This window comes from Phasianus colchicus, chromosome 7, assembly GCF_987193195.1.
Source record: "Phasianus colchicus chromosome 7, bPhaCol1.hap1.1, whole genome shotgun sequence".
Taxonomy (NCBI): domain Eukaryota; kingdom Metazoa; phylum Chordata; class Aves; order Galliformes; family Phasianidae; genus Phasianus; species Phasianus colchicus.
Window position 1 is genome coordinate 1,249,174 of NC_143442.1, and position 17,267 is coordinate 1,266,440.

Here is a 17,267-nt window from a genome sequence, read left to right on the forward strand (position 1 = left end):
CTAATACAATGTAATATATTTCAATAAAGAGCATGCAAAATGTCAAAGCAGTGCTAACAGACAGTTCTAACCAGGAATTTTTTTGTACGTTAGACATTAACACAAAGAAGTTTTCTTTTGCCTCAAATACTGTGCTTATAGCGCTGCTTTGAATATGTCCTGCAAGGACTAGAAGCAATTTACTTTTTTTAATTAATCCTGATGGAAAAAAACTGAGTACTGCCACAACAGCACTAAAGACACCTGCAAAAGAACACAGCAGTTACCCACCCACCTCTTTAGGCTCTTCCCTGCAACACTATGTTTGAATCATAGAATCACCAAGATTGGAAAAGACCCACAGGATCACCCAGTCCAACCATCCACTGATCACCAATAGTTCTCACTAAAAGTTATTTAAGTTCTTTGCTATGAGCTGCCCAGAGAGGCTGTGGATGCCCCATCCAGCCCTGGAGGTGTTCAAGGCCAGGTTGGATGGGGCCCTGGGCAGCCTGGGCTGCTATGAAATCTGGAGGTTGGGGCCCTGCATGTGGGGGGGGGGTTGAAGATTCATCATCCTTGAGGTCCCTTCCAACCCAACCATCCTGTGACTGTGATAATATCTAACCTAAACCTCCCCTGTCTCAGCACACAGCTGCCCCTCAGCAGCCTTCTGAAAATTTCACTTTTAAAGTGCTTGTAGCCATGGCTGTTCCATCCCAGCCTCCAGCTGAGCTCCGGGCCAGCAACCAACACCTCCCAGGACCTGTCGGGTCCTAGGTGCAAACAGTCACACCTTCATCCCCCTCCATTTCTTTTATACAAAGTGCAAAAACTGGTAATAACTGCAGGGTTTGATTCCATTCACAGCGAGGATGGTGCAAAAAGGAGTGTGAAGAAATTGAGCAGAACCAGAGCCAGATTGATGCAATGGGCTGTGCGGTTTATCCATAGGGTCTGAAATTAGCAGCGTGCAGAAATGCAAATGCAGCTGTGGTTGGTCCTAATGCATGCATCTCTGCTACGAGCACCCCTGCTTTGTGCATCCCAATGGGATGTGAGAAAGAACTGGAGTGCTATGAGGGAACAGAGCCCTGGCACAGCTGCCCAGGAAGGTGGGGGAGCCTCCTCTGGAGCCCTTGTACCTGCCTAACACCGTGTGCAGCTGCTGTAGGGAACTGCAGTGGGGTTGGTCTGGGGGAGCTCCAGAGGTCCCTTCCAGCCCCCCCAGCTCTGGGATTGTCTGCTAAGTCAGATGACCACACGTGGACACCTCACTCGTACCGTTACACGCCGTGTTCCACGCCAGCACTGGGAGTTGTGCTTCAACCACGTCCCCACACACAGCCTCGGAGCCGAACCACAGGACAGCAGTCCCAGCACCTGCAAAACAAAACACAGGATAGGTCTTACTGCTCCGCTGCCTTTCCTAGGATGGGAACAAGGAGCTCAAAGAGTATTTGCTTTCAGGCTGAGCTGGCTGTGGGGTGGATGGAAAGGAATCAATGCTGCCTGCTGCTGTCTCTGTGCAGCCTCCAGCTCCTAGGGGTGCCCCAAATGTGCTGGGGCACAGTAGGAAGGAAAGGGGACACAGCCAAGGGTCTTTCAGTGGATGATCTTGAAGGTTCCTTCCAACCCAAGATGTTCTGTGATTCTCAGAAAGAACATTCTCATAAATTGCGTCTGCATTTTAACCCACTTATCTTAGTTCCAACACATTTTATACAGAAACTTATGTTTAAGTTTCACTTCATTTGAACAAATGAGACGGAGGAGACAGAACAATTTAAATAAGCTTTTTAGAAATCTGCTTGAAGTGCTATTTTACTATGAAATAATCAATGAAGCTGTTCATCTGCCACGTAAACACAGCCAGCAGCTCCTTTTCTCACCAGAGCAATGCAGGGCCGGTTGATTTAAAATTGCATGGGCTCTAGAACACTTGCTTCCAGTTAGCACAATTTATTTTCATGCTAGTCAACAGGAACGGTTTAGTGATAGGAAGAAAATTACAAAGAAAAAAAAAAACCAAAACAACAGAAAAATGACATAGATCTTTATTAGGCAAAAGAAAAAAGCAGAAGAACATGCAGAAGCCTTCACCCCCCCCACGCAGCCCGTCACCGCAGCAGCTGTAATTGGCTTCTGTAGCCTTGAGTAGCACAGTTATTTGTTCAGCACCAGCTGACACAAAAGCACGTCCTCCCCAAGCACTTCCATCATACAGAGGAATTCTTTTCCTCATCAATTCTTGGTTTAATACAACCCAGTGAACCTCGGTGGTGTAGCAGTCAGAGGGATGAGTGGGAAAATCTCCTATTCCCAAATCTGTGCAGTTTCTAAACCAACTGTGCAGGAACCACCGCCTCTGTAACACCGTGGCCAGGAGCTATGCAGTTTGCAGGGGTTAAAATGAAGACAGCCAGACAAGCAATTATAAAGTCAATGGCAATTACAGTTTGGGTTGGCTTTTTGTAATAATTAACATTTCAATTAAATACTCATCCCACTACTTAAAAAAAAAAAATAATAATAATAATAATAATAATCAGACCTGCTTTAGCACTTGAAGCCCAGCTAATGCTGGGCCACCAAGTTCCTATGCAGCAATACACACCAGCTGCCAAATGCCCTGGCCTCAAGCTCTGCCCATTACTCTGGCCCTAAATTGCTTGGATTTGGGATTTTACTAAAATCTGGAGTACCGAGGCTTCAGGGGAGGAAGGGGAAGAGAAACATGCCAGGTCTCCCAGCTACCACTGCAAAGAACAAAGCTAATTTTAAACAGTAGGCAGCAGCAACAAAGCAGGGAAATCCCTGCCCCAAAACACTGCAGTTTGGCAGCACTGGAAGCAATAAAGGCAGGGTTTTGTAATAGAAAACAGGATGCAAATTTAGAATTCAGCTGCATTGCCAGGCTTTCCTAAAACTGCCACAGCAAAACGCAGCACTAAGAGGATCTTACGGAGGTTATAAATTCAAGCTCTGTACAACCTGGCAGAATTAAAGACAAAAGCTCACATCACCTTTATTGGGTACTGAAACAGTCCCCTGCAGAGCCTGCTTCCACCCAGCACACAGCACTGGGGACATGAAGCACACGCTCAGCTTTGCTCCCTGCAACCTACCTGCTTCATTTCCTCAGGGATTTGACACCATGGCATTCAGCACTATTCTGTCCAGTTGCCTAAAAAGCTTTTCATTTCATTTCATGCCACCTCTATGAGATTACAAACCAAAAGAATCACCCCTTCGTTAAAAATAACAGCAGCACCAATTGGGGCCAGGGCTCTGAGGAGCATCCAGCCCCAGCTCTGCTTCCTGGTTGTATCCACACAGCCCAAAGCTGACACACAGCCCCACCAGTGCACTGATCTCACCACAAACCACAGACCTCAAGCCAGTATCTTCCTGCCAGTGCTGTCTGCAGCACACCTGTGGATTATCCCAAGCCGGGCTCCTTTCTGAAGCATCCATCCATTTCACAGCCCAGCGCTTTCCTCTCACTGCTTTTTGCTCTCACCCTTTGTCAGCGTGGCTCAGCTGTGGATGCAAAGACAGCAATTTCAGCAACGTGGGAGTGAGAGCAAGAGGAAGGTACCTGAGGCACTGCAAGCAAAAATTGCATCCAGAAAAATGTATGGAGCTTTATTTTTGTATATTTCCAAATGGCCAGTGTCTGCAATCTGTGCGAGTACGCCCTTGAATGGCCCCTTAATCTACTGCCACTCTTAGAACTGAGTATGTATTAAGTTTCCTAAGCCTCAGGCAAGACTCAAACAAATTCAGCACAGAAGATCCACCGAAGAAAATGAGAAGTATCAGCCAGTGCCCACTAAGCACCTTCACTGATTTAATAGGAAAAGCACCTATTAGAGTCCTAGAGTGCATCTGCATGCTAGGTGTACTCCTAGAACTGGGGCCACATCTTCCAAAGCAATGTGAGGACACCCTGACCTCTGCCTGGGCCACAACCAGCCTACGGCCAGTAGGGTGCCAACACTCACCAACACATCTGCACTGACATTTAGGAGCTTAGATGGGAAGGGATGCAAAACTGAAAATTAGCACTATATTGAAAGTTTTGAAGCGCTAATTTCTCATAGAATTGAGTGTAAAATAGAGGTGAACACCATTTTTTTCAAGTGGATGCTGTTCTTAGTAGTGGCAGCGACAGCTTAATGGAGTGCCCAAATCCTTGTATAAAGCTACACAGAGACTATTCTCCAACAGCATCATGCAACAAGAACCTCTCCTATTGTCCTACACCCCTCTGAATTATGAACACTGAGGGAAAAGCATGCTGTTATAAGCTGGGGGGCAGAAAACTGCTTCCACTGACCTTCAGAGCTACGTTTCAATTATCACATGCAGACTGCAGATAACAGGTGCTTTAGGAAGATGAGTAAGTGGATGGAATTGCATTACTGTTATGACTCCAGAGGTAATTTCCTGCCTTTTCATTATTCAACCGAGGTATGCTGCCTTCTCTAGTGAATCTATCACACGGGCTTTGCTTTTGAGGCATGCAACTTCACCACCTCAGTTGGGGCTGCAGCTCACCCTGCTTGACATCTCTGTATTTTCAGAAGCCATCTCCATGCACAGCCTTCAGCTCTCCTCTTGCATTCCAGCAAATTCAGGCTAGAAGCTAAGAACTAGAAACCCCAGGATGGCCACAGATATCGTTATGATACTGATCACAGGAGTAAGGTATGAGAAAAGCAGCTCATTGACAACATTTAAGTACTTCTAAGAGAATGTTTGGTGTTACTATTTTTGCCAATCTCTGCTGCAGAACCAGAATGCAACATGGGCAGCACTGCACCGAATGGCAGCTGGCCAGCAGAAAGTGACAGAGTACAAAAACACAACTGCACCCACATGTGCCAGGGCCAGCACATCACAAAACGAGATCTCACAAACCAAAGCCCACTGCCTGTGTTTTGGTGCAAGATGTGCCACCCTGCATTATAAACTAAAAAATCCATTAGAGTTGCTTCCAGAGAAATAATCATTAAAAAGCTGAGGAAGCAAACTTGCTTAAAAAACTACTAAGGATTGCAATCCTATTTTCTGTGACATACTAAATACGTTTAAAACACATTTTGCCTTCCAAGAGTTAACACTCATTTAACCAAACCTAAATATAAACTATTATCTCAAAAAAAAAGCATGAATCATCACCCAATACCGTGAGCAGTTTATTAATTCATGTGCAGTTACCTGAACAATTCAGAATGCTCAGACTGCCAGTCTCAGAGATTAATACAGGAAGCTTTCACTTTCAATAAGAAAATCAGGTGTATCAGGTTAGAGCTGCCCAGCGTTTTGTGTCTTAGGATTGAGTTTCTCCCCCTTTCCTCTCCTGAAATAGACAACTTGACATTTAAAAGGCAACCTATTCTTTATTTTAAAAAGCGGTTCCGTGACTCTGAAATGAAAGTAGAAAAGGCTTATTACTTCACCTAATCAAACGTATTTGTTAATCTACCCTCTACTTTCTGTTGCTTTGTTCAGACTAGAGGCAAGCAATATGCCTATAGCACCAGCTTCTCCCAGAATCAATACCTCGATGCAGTGAACCTCCCAGGTTCCCAACATCCAGACAAGAAAAACTTTCTGTGCTCAGAGCGAACTCGCTGTACACCACAGAGCTTGCAAATGATGGCAAAACAGAAAAGGATTCCTTTGCCTTTAGTCCACACCTTCGCATTCTTGCACCAAGACATGCTGTTTCCACACATCTGCTGGCACAAAGCACTAAAACTGGAAACCCAATTAAAATGCTGACCTAAAAGAAGACAGGCACCAACTCAGCCAGGTGGTGCCTCCCCAAACCTGCACCCTCCCCAGCAGGAAGCAGGCAGGGATCCCCCTGCAAGCTGCTGGAGCCTCCCTGCAGCTAATTAGCAGAGAAACCTGACTGCATGTGCTCTGCTTTCAGATGGTGGGTGCTCTCCCACACAGACCAGTGAAATTAAGAAGTAACAAGTACTTGAGTGGTACTGACGACTTGACAGCACCCAGAACCAGTTTTCCAGCCCTTCAAACGCTGATGAAATGGTACAACAAGCCAGGCAACAGCCAGGGGAAAAGCTATGGGACAAGCACCCGGGGAATGGTACAACCCAAGCAGCACAGCCACGTACCAAAGGATTTCCTATGGCAACGCCAGCACAGAGCCAGGCATCCCACAGAGATGTGGAACCAGCTGCCCAGCTGGGACAGCCTCCACCAATGTGCTCAACAGCAGCGCTCCTCTGACACCAAAACAAGAGCTGCTGGCTTGAATGCAATCAAGTTTTCTGCTAGGTGCTGTGCCCGTGTGCACCTGGGGAGCTCAATGCAAGGAACAACAGCAGCTGCATCACCTGGAAGCATGCAGTCTGCACACCTAGTGAACTGAATGGCCTCTTCATTCATTTCCCTACACACCAAAGAAACCCATTTCCAGTGCTGAGAAATCAGAGCTCTCTCACTGCCAATCGCACAAAACAAGTCCTCGAAAAGCAATGTTTGTGAATACTGAAAAGGCCATTGCTGACAATCCAGATTTTGATTTCACATCATAGTTGCTCTAACTTAAAAGCGAATCACCAAGAGGTAGTAGAATATACAGAAAGAAGGAATGAGTATACAATCTCAGTGTTTTTGAAGAAAAACAGATCTGCTAGATGAGCCTCACCACACTGATTAAAAAAAAAAAAGTCGTAGACCATACTTTCCTCTGTTGATAAAAATGATTTTCCCATATTTTCAGTGCAAGTACTTGGTGCAAGACTCAAATTCATCCACCAATGTCACACATACAAAAAAATAAAAGCTAGTATTAACAAAAAGCAAAACAAACAACCACCACCACTAACCCTGGGCAATCAGATCTAGTACTTGACCTAGCAGTTGGCAGCCCTGCCTGCAGCAGGGGGTTGGGTGATGATCCTTCTGGTCCCTTCCAGCCCAAGCCATTCTATACTAATAGTAAACCAGGGCAGCCTGGGCTGGTATTAAATGTGAAGTCTAGTAGCCCTGCCTGGGGGAAGGGGGGTGGAGATTCATGATCTTTGGGGTCCCTTCCAACCCAGGCCCTTCTGTGATTCTGTGATATGAGTCTATGAATTGCAGGCAGCTTCCAGGTTTCTAAGTTTCTTCTTTCCAAGTGTTTCTGCTTTCCTTCTTCGGCCTTAATTTTCCCATCATTGCACACAGGCAGCACTCTGCTGCACGCTGCCTCAACCCAAAGCAGCAGCACTTTGCATTATGAGGAAAGCAGCACACTCTGATTCTGCAAGCGATGCTCAAAACATAAAATGGTTGTAAGCTTTTGCTGTAGACGGTAAGGAATGATTTTACAACTCACTAATCCCTACAACAGGGTCCTCGGGGCACAGGGAGTAAGAACAGATATGCCACCTCTCCCTTTCCTAAATGCTTGGGGAGAATCAGACTTCTCTTGCTGGGGGAGGCAGGAGCAAACAACACAAAGCCTGGAGCCACGCAGGGCTGCATTCACACAGACCTTCGTTTGTGCCTGAGAAGCAAAGCTGGTCACGGTCCTTCCTTAACACTCACCTACAGAGGAGGCTGCCAGCTTGCTTCCCCCTGCCGCACCAGCGCCAGCTCTCCCCGTAACACACACTCATCCTCCGCAACCCGCAGACACCGAGCTCTCACACTCGACGCAGCCACAGGAAAGCACAGCACAGATCCGGGTTCTTCGAGCACCGCTCCGGTGAAGAAATCACTCCTAAACCTCGCACAGCTGATCCCAGGGGAACCCAGGTTTGCAGCAACAGGCCAAGCGAGAGCGCTGCCCGGAAGGGGAGCAGCAGTTTGGGAGCAGCTCCTGCGGCAGCCCTGCACAGCTCCAGCAGCACGCACTGCACGGCCAGCGGAGCGATTTACACAGCCTGCTTCCACAGCAGCCCGACACCGAAGGCCCATTCCCTCCCCACGAGGCACGGTGCCCTCCTGTTTTCTTCTGCATCATCCCAAGCGCGCCTTACCCATTCGCCTTTCCTCTCGCTGCTTCCAGAAGCGCCCGAACAAATCACTCAGCCCGCTCTCGCTCCACAGCGGAGAACGAAGCGGACACCCGACTCCACGGTGCTCCGCAAAGCACAGAACCGCAGCGCCGAGCGGGCAGGAAGGGACCTCCGGAGCCCCTTCAGCCCAAGCCCTGCGGCGGGACGCGGCTCTCAGCAGGCGGCTCTCCGGCCGACGCTGCGCCCGGTGCTGCCGGCTCAGCGCCCGAGGCGGCCGTCCAGGAGGCGGCAGCGCGCAGCCCATGCCGTCGCCCCGCGCTCCCCGGGGACGCCCGCACGTCCCCTCCCAGCCTATTTCCGACGGCCGAGACACCGGCGGCTCACGAGGGGGAAACCCGCGACGGGACCGAGCCGCGGCGCATCCGTGCAGACGTACCTGGGGAAGCGCTGAGCCGGCGGCGGCACTGAAAGTTGTCAAACGCCCGACCCGGCTCCGGGCAGCGCTCACCCGCGGCGGAGCGCCTCTCAGCGCCGCCCCCCAGCGCCGCCCCCGCCCGGGGCACAGCGCGGCGCCGCCGCCCGCCTCCTCCTCATGGCCGCCGGCAACGGGACGGGGATTCGGCCGCCGCTGCCCGGCGCTCGGCGGCCGCCTCTCCTCCGCCGCGCCGCCCAATGGCTGCGGCAGCGCCCGGCTCCCGCGATACTTGCGGCCCGGCACGGCGGACCCGGCGAGTCCGCGGAGCGAGGGATGGGCGGGCAGGTGCGGGGCGGCGCCTCGCCGATAGCGGCGGGGGGAGCGAAGGACGGGCGGGCGGCGTTCCGCGCCGCTGTGCTGGGCGGGGTGGCGGGCAGCAGCTGTTAGCCCGCCCCGCGGTGCCGCCGTGCGCACGCTGTGAGGGTCGGTTCTGGGCGCTGCGAAGACCGCTTGGATCCCCGCTCCGCCATGCGCGCTGCCCGCGTCACTCAGTGCCACGTCCACGGCTCTGGGACACCCCCAGCGACGGTGACCCCACATTCCTTGGGCGGCTGTGCCACTGCCTGACTGCTCTTCGGAGAAAACACCTCCGCAGAGGTGCGAAGGCAGTTCAGTGCGTGTGATGCACAGCCTTTAAAGCATTAAGTTATTCCCAATACAGAGTTGGTATGGACAAAGGAGAGAACTTTGTGTGGTGCTAGAGCCCAGGACACGAAATCCATCGTGTTGTGCTTCTCTCAGGCTGAGCAAGTCAATTCCTCTGCATTGCAGCGCTCTTATCTCCAGCCTCACACGGGTGTTCTAAGCATTAATTGCTTTCTGTACAGTGTGTGGAGATGCAGAGGTGTACATTGCCCACAGAAGAGCCAAGTAGTCTCTCTTCACCTTTAACAACAACATCAGGTATTAGAGCTCTTGAAAGGTTAGAAAGATATTTCCCAAGTGGATGCCCCATCCCTGCAGGCATCCAAGGCCAGGCTGGATGTGGCTCTGGGCAGCCTGGGCTGCTGGTTGGCGACCTGCACACAGCAGGGGGTTGGAACTGGATGAGCACTGTGGGCCTGTGCAACCCAGGCCGTTCTGTGATTCTATGATTCAAACTGTTGCATGTAGCATCTATTTTTTGAAAGCCTATCAATTTCTGTTTTAATCTCTTTTAACTTTTAGTTTCAATACCAGCTTGAGCCACAGAGTTCCAAGAATAATTGTACCTTTTGTATGAAAGCACTTCAGCTTCATATTTGCTTTGTCCTTGCTGCTTAGTATTCTTATTGGGTGGGCTTTCCATTCTGTGTTTTGGAAAACAGTGGACAAATGTCTCTGTAATCTCATGCACTCCAATCTTTCCTCACCCTTAGCCAGTCAGAAGGGAAGCCCAGGCCTCATCAGTTTCCCATTATGCAGAAGCCATTCTGCAGCTTCACTACTATTCATCTTCCCCTCTTTCCTTATATACATATATTTTCCCACTTTTTCCCACCCAGAGAAAACAGGGATGCTGACCACCCCTTGCTGCCCAGAGACATGAGCAGCACAGTCAGACCTCTCATCAGCAGCTTGGCTTTCTGCCCTGCCTAACTTCACATCCACTGAGCTTGAACAGGAACCCAATAGCACTGAAATACAACCGGTGTTTTTTCTTGACAAGTACATTTAAATATTGTGTTGTGCTATTTAAAATGTATACATGTATCGTTGTGCCAAAAAAATGTATTCCTAGCTCTATTGGAAAATCTACCGTGACCTTCCAACCAATCTGTCATGCCAGAAGGTAACCTTTTCTTCTTGGCAGATGAGGTTGAAGGCAAATTTTATGTATATTTATCTCCTGGAGCAGATCCTTTGACTTGTGTATGGTCATATGTGGAAAGGAAAACAAAGCTGAAGGAAGAGCCAATTCATTTCCATCTGAATTTCACATCGATAATTACACAAAATACAGTATTCTTTCCTAGCACCTAATGGGAATAAAATGGGCTGATAGATAACCGACTGACAGTTATTGCATGTGTGCTGCCTTTCAGTGTAATCCATTTATTATTTTTAGCAAACAGCAGCCTACACCATTCTACTTACTCAATTTTATTGCTTTTTCTGTATTATCTTCTCAAACGCAGCACCACAGGTAAACCAAAAGTAACTATTCATCAAACTCATGGAACTATCATTTGTAATATTAAAGCCATCACACTTATTGCACCCGTTAATCCCACACCGCCTCCGACAGCGGCTTCCTTTACAACTGCACTGCCTGGTTTTACCACTTGAAAACAAATTGGATAACCTCTGAGATAAATTTCCCTGCCTTATATGAGAAGGTTTAAATACCCTTGCGTTTAAATACTTTGCGCCTTGAACACAAATCTTAGAGCTTTTTATAAAGCAGGATATGGCACTGAGTCCTCTCATCTGATATAGCAGGTGTGTGTAATGATAAATGATGTACATTTGGCACTGGTTCTGTTCGGTTTCCTCAAGCCTCCTAGACACGTCATCTTTGTGATTTCATTTGAGTTTTTAATTTATATTTTTTTCCATCTTAGTAACTGCCCTTCTCTTGCCTTCTCTATGTTTAAAGGCTACTCTGAGTGGTCCAACCTTTCTAGAATGGAAGGGGAGTGCATGAGAAGTTGCTACTGAGCACCCTGAGGTATTTACAGCCTGCCTTGCGGATGGCAAAGAGCATTCCTTCTCAGGGTTCCTCGAGTGCAGCAGCCTGCTGCTGTCTGGCTGTGTGTGTGTGCTGGAACTGGCGCTCAGGTCCCCGAACCAGTTAGTGGTGGTAAAAATAGTGTTCCCAAATTGTTCACGGTTTGAAAATGAGAATGATCTAAAGGATGCAGAGCACTTCTGGATGCAGAGCATTTGTGAGGCAAGAAAACTGTTGGGAAAATTCAAATTTGGTTGAATCCCTGAGGAGAGTTAATTCTTTACAAGGGTAGATAACGGCAGGACAAGGGGAAATGGTTTTAAGTTGAAGGAGGGAAGGTTTAGGTTGGATGTCAGGGGGAAGTTTTTTGCTCTGAGAGTGGTGAGGTGCTGGAACAGCTGCCCAGAGATGGATGCCCCATCCATCCCTGGAGGTGTTCAAGGCAGGTTGGATGGGGCCCGAGCCTTTCTGTGATTTTATCATTCTTTTTGCTCTGAATTCAAAACACAGATGCATCTATGTTTGACATAACAGAGAATTAATTTTGTCGCCAACCTATTTCTTCACGTTTGATGGAATTTCATTTCAGAAATAAAGGATTTATAGCTTACTTTCCCTCAGTGCACATTATCATTTATATAACTGACAGGTTCAGTTGTTAAAAGCAGTACATGAGTTTTCTCCAATAAAGAGCTCGCATCTTTCTGACATTTATTACAACTTTATTACTTCTATACCCTCCTCAGCGAAGCTTTTTCACTCATTGTGGGAGTGTCTGAAGTACAGATTTTTCATTACCTGCAACTTATCATTCATTTTAGGCCAGAAGTGATTTCATTTTGACTAGCTGTTAAAAACAGGAACGGCATAAAAGTGCTTGAAGTCAATTAAGCTAAGAAAGCTCATCTGGGATGAGAGGGGAAGGTTAACGTGATTTTTTCCCAGGTGGAAGCTGTGTCAGTCATTCTTCTGATGTGCTGCAGAATAAAAGTCACTGCCGAGAAGACCGAGTGAAGTGGTTATGTTGTACAGGATGCTTTCGCATCTGTATCACCGTGACAGTGATGATATCAACACAAGTCCTTTACAGAGTGCTTCCTTGAGAAACATCCTTGCTCCCAGAGACATGCTAAATCCCACACCAGGTGGTTGCATTGCCAGAGAACGTTCCTAGGAACGTTTAGCGTACCAGTACAAATGAAGCCTCAAGAAACCTACCTCCAAATCCTAAATTTGGGGTGAAGGTTCTCAAAAACCTCTATAAAAGTCATTTTTGTTGGGCACTGCAGGAGCAATCGTAGCCCCTTATGTCACAAGCAAGTTTAACAGGCCTTCAACTACACATGACAGAATCTGGTCCTCTGTCCTGAAATGCATCATATCTTTGTGTTTGGAACACTTATTTTTGATAGTCCAAACATTTTACACTGTCAGAGGCTTTGTAAGGACCTGCTGCCTTGAGAGACCTCAGTAACAATTTTGTTCACATCTCCTATAGCCATTTATCTGACGGGCTCTTAGTAAAATTTACACGATGAATTAAGACATCGTTTTAGTACAACTCAATTTTCTTTGACCCTTTTCTTGTCTTCCCATAATACATTTATTTTTCCCCTTCAAATGGTCTTTTTGTTTTAAATTAAAACCTTTGGTGCCAGCATCATCCCATCAATTGTTTTTTTTTCCCCTTAATCTGTGTTTCCAATCTATATCTGCATGAAGGACAAACTGTACTTCAGAATCTTACATAGAAATAATGCTCTATGACTACTTGAAATCATAAGGCTTTCTTGTTAGAAATAGGAAGCATCTTGAATTCACACCATAAAACTGCCTTTGGGATTTCAGCATGTTCTCTTGGAAACTTTACAGGCATCGATCAGGGAGATTACTGTCATCTTGCTCTCAGCTCAGAGGAAAAATAATGCTTTACAAACTCAATTAGAGCTCCCGAAATTAAAGTATAGCAACAGCAGTCTTAAGTTTGGAAGCGTGGAATGGTAGCAGGAGTGTGATCTAGCTTTGGAACCACCCACAAAAGAAGTAATTCACGTGGGAGGGGAGGCTGGCAGGCCTCAGCACAGCCACACTGTAACCCAGGCAGTGAATGGGGAGCTGGATCTTCCTTTGAGCTTGGCGTTAGGCCCTGTGTCCCTGCACACACCAACATGGCACGGTCACTTCATCCCTGTGCAGGAGGGCAGGCCCACGTCTGGGTCCCTGCTCTGAAAGCTGCTTAATGAAAGCAAATTAAACACTGGCTGGAGGCAGGCCTGGGACTCGACTATCCACAGCAATCCCTCTGCCTTCTTTCTGGCCCAATTAATACTTAATGATTCTGTACAAAGCGATACAGCCTTAATAAGATGGACAGAGAGAGATTTCCTTCCTGCCTCATTAGGCAGCCCTCCAGAGAGATGGGAGCTGCAGGTCGAAGCTCTCCGAGGCAGGGAAGGAAATGGAATCCAAATCCTCGCATCCACTGGGCTGAGGCTGTGCCAGGGCCCAAGGACACACACTGCACATTGCCCACCACAGCACCTGCACAGCACTGTGCTGCTCACTTCCACACAAATGGAGCGTGATTCGAGATAACCGCAGCGGTGTTCTGATCAGTTGTACACCTGAAGGAGCTGTGAGATATTTATGACATTAATTCAGGCTTAATGGCTTTCTGCCCGGGGAAATCTTTGATTTTAATAACACGTAGATCACATCATTCATATTTGGAAAACAGATCTATGTGCAGTGCTTTCCGGGGGTTCGTTTTGCTTCTGTCAGTAACTGCTGCCACATCTTAAATGAGACATCACATTTTTGTATGTGTAACAACGGCCGGCAATCTTTTTGGCTCAAAAGTAAACCACAAATGCTCTTTTTGACAAATAAATGAACAGTCATTACCCACTGTGGTGCAAACTTAGTGTCTCACACAGCACATTTGCATTTACTCCATTTAAATGAAGAGAGGTTTGGCCAACAGTAATAGCAGAAATGGGACCCGATGGGGTGCATCCACAGGTGCTGAGGGAGCTGGCAGAGGTGATTGCTGAACCACTCTCTGTCTTCTTTGAGAGGTCTTGGAGAACGGGGCAGGTGCCTGAGGACTGGAGGATAGTCAATGTCACTCTGGTCTTCAAAAAGGGCAAGAAGGAAGATCCAGGCAGTTATAGGCCAGTCAGCCTCACCTCTGTCCCTGGAAAGGTGATGGAGCAGCTTGTGCTGGATGCCATCTCCAGACAACTGGAAGAAAAGGAGGTTATCAGGAGTAGTCAGCACAGGTTCACCAGGGGGAGGTCGTGCTTGACCAACCTGGTAGCCTTCTATGATGTTGTCTCTGGCTGGGTGGATGGGGGGAAAGCAGTTAATTTCAGCAAGGCATTTGAGACTGTCTCCCACGACACCCTCATAACAAAGCTGAGGAAGTGTGGGATAGATGAGTGCACAGTGAGGTGGGTTGAGAACTGGCTGACTGGCAGAGCGCAGAGGGTCATCGTTGGTGGTGCAGAGTTTGGTTGGAGGCCTGTAACCAGCGGTGTTCCCCAGGGATCAGTGCTGGGTCCGGTCTTGTTCAACATCTTCATCAGTGACCTTGATGAGGGGATAGTGGCCACCCTCAGCAAGTTTGCTGATGATAGGAAGTTGGGAGGATTGGCTGACACGTCTGAAGGCTGTGCTGCCATTCAATGAGACTTGGACAGGCTGGAGAGCTGGGCAGTAAGAAACCAGATGAGGTTTAACAAAAGCAAGTGTAGAGTCTTGCATCTGGGGAGGAATAATTGCATGCACCGGTACAGGTTGGGGGATGAGCTGCTGGAGAGAAGCTCTGCAGAAAGGGACCTGGGTGTCCTGGTGGACGACAGGTTGGCCATGAGCCAGCAGTGTGCACTTGTGGCCAAAAAGGCCAATGGCATCTGGGGTGCACTAAAAAGAGCGTGGCCAGCAGGTCGAGGGAGTTGATCCTCCCCCTCTACTCTGCCCTGGTAAGGCCTCATTTGGAGTACTGTGTCCAGTTCTGTGCTCCTCAGTACAAAAAAGACAGGGATCTCTTGGAAAGAGTCCAGCAGAGGGCCACAAAGATGGTGAAGGGCCTGGAGCGTCTCCCCTATGAAGAAAGGCTGAGTGAACAGGATCTGTTTAGCCTTGAGAAGAAAAGACTGAGAGGAGACCTGATCCAGATCTATAAATATCTGTGGTGTGGGGGGCAGAATGGAGAGGCTGGACTGTTTTCAGCGGTGTGTGGAGACAGGACAAGGGGGAATGGCCGAAAACTGCAGCATAAGAAGTTCCGCACAAATGTGCGCAAAAACTTCTTTACCATGAGGGTGACGGACACCGGAACAGGCTGCCCAGGGAGGTTGTGGAGTCTCCTTCTCTGGAGATATTCAAGATCTGCCTGGACACCTACTTGTGCAACCCGGTGTAGGGATCCTGCTTTGGCAGGGGGTTGGACTCGATGATCTCTAGAGGCCCCTTCCAACCCCTATGATTCTGTGAAATATTATTTGTAGAAAATGAAGTGAAAGGAAATGAAAGCAGAAACTAGGTTTCCCTTTGTGAGTGCACTTTCCAAGTGTTTTCCCAAGGCGGTACCCAAATGCCATCTGTATTGCTTGCAGAATTCCCCATGTTGAAATATGCATTCATTTGGTTTAATTTTGCAAGGCACTACAGGAATCCATCTGAAACCTTGCCGCTCATTGAAATCTCTCTTGCAGTAGGAAAATGCTACCCACACCTTAGGAGAGCATCAGCAGTGCTGCAGTCAGCCCCCAGGTAGCATCCCAACCTGGAAGGGACTTAATTGCCTCCTTCAGCACTGCTCCCAGCACTGTGCACTTGATGAATTGGTCTTGGCTGCTGTCAGCCATTAACACATCCCTTGCTCGGGGAAGTTTGCAGATTCACTGAAGGGGAGAGCAGTGCTTTCTCCTGCATCCCTGTGTGCCCTGAGCAGAGTAGGGTGGCTGTGTGCTCTCAGTTGTATTGAAGAAGCACACAGCAAGGAAGGAGTTGAACATCAAGTACAGCAGTGTACTGTGAGTTAAAGCGCACTCTGAGCCCGCGTAACAAAAGGGTTAAAAAAGCTGAGCTCTGTGACAGTGCTAATTTGTGCACAGCTGCCCAACTCTGAGCTTATTTATTTCAGGCTGTTAGAATTATGAGCGTTCCACTGCTGAACAGGAAAAGCTTCCTAATTAAGTTCTTACAAAACAGGGTGTGTTATTTACAACTAACAATTGGTTACTTTGAGACTTTTTCTTCCTCTCCATCAATTAATTAAAATCAGAGAACTGTTTCAGCATATCAACATCATTCAAAGTTATTCTATCGGATGTAAGCATAAAACAGCACACAAACCGCTTACAAATCTCTCCTTAGGAGCAGGACTTGGAAAGCTTAATGCAGACTTTATACTCGTGACATCCATAGGTGCACGCCTTGGGTACTTCTAACAGCTCCATTTCCCCATTTCCATCTTTAGAATGGAAAGGGCTGTACACAGGCAGGTGGTGGGCAGCAGTCAGCCAGCATCTCCAAACACCAGCACACACTGCTGCAGCTCTGCTAGCAGAGACACACCAGTATGGAGTCAGACTCCACTGATTTGTTGGGTTATGTGGCAAAAAAGCACTTTATGGGACCAAGCCTCCATTCTGTTCACTCACATCCTCCAGATTTCCTTTTCATACAATGGTTGGGTTGGAAGGGACCTCAAGGATCACAAATCTCCAACCCTCTGCAGCAGGTAGGGCCACCAACCTGCACCTTTCACAGCAGCCCAGGCTGCCCAGGGCCCCATCCAACCTGGCCTTGAACACCTCCAGGGATGGACGGGGCATCCACAGCCTCTCTGGGCAGCTGTTCCAGCACCTCACCACTCTCACAGCAAACAACTTCCCCCTGACATCCAACCAATCTTCCCTCCTTCAACATCAAACCATTTCCCCTTGTCCTGCTATTATCTACCCTTGCAAAGAGTTGCAGTCTCTCACCCTAAGAAACAGATGCCTCTGCTGTTTTTTTCTATTCCAGTTGTTCCTTTTAAGAAACTTCTTTTAATAATTATTATTTTTCAGTAATATTACAGAATCTCAAGGGTTTTATTTTCCTGCTAGCAGCTCTGACAGTGCTTTCCTTCCTGCAGTCATTAGCCTCCCACAACAGCCAATTAATC

General features: G+C 47.9%; 1 protein-coding gene across 5 annotated transcripts in view; it reads right to left on the reverse strand.

The window, feature by feature from the left end:
* GALNT13 (polypeptide N-acetylgalactosaminyltransferase 13) overlaps positions 1 to 8,734 on the reverse strand; it is an 83,108-nt gene extending 74,374 nt beyond the window's left edge. The window contains exons 1-2 of one of the 5 annotated variants that reach the window (XM_090143449.1): positions 8,401 to 8,731; positions 1,264 to 1,362 (exon numbers count right to left, since the gene is read on the reverse strand). The gene's annotated coding sequence lies outside the window, so the exon portion shown is untranslated. Of the gene's footprint in view, positions 1 to 1,263; positions 1,363 to 8,400 lie in introns of all 5 variants that reach the window. The other 4 variants (XM_090143447.1, XM_090143446.1, XM_090143445.1 and 1 more) reach the window with 4 other exon arrangements.
* Between the last annotated feature and the right edge of the window lie 8,533 nt (positions 8,735 to 17,267).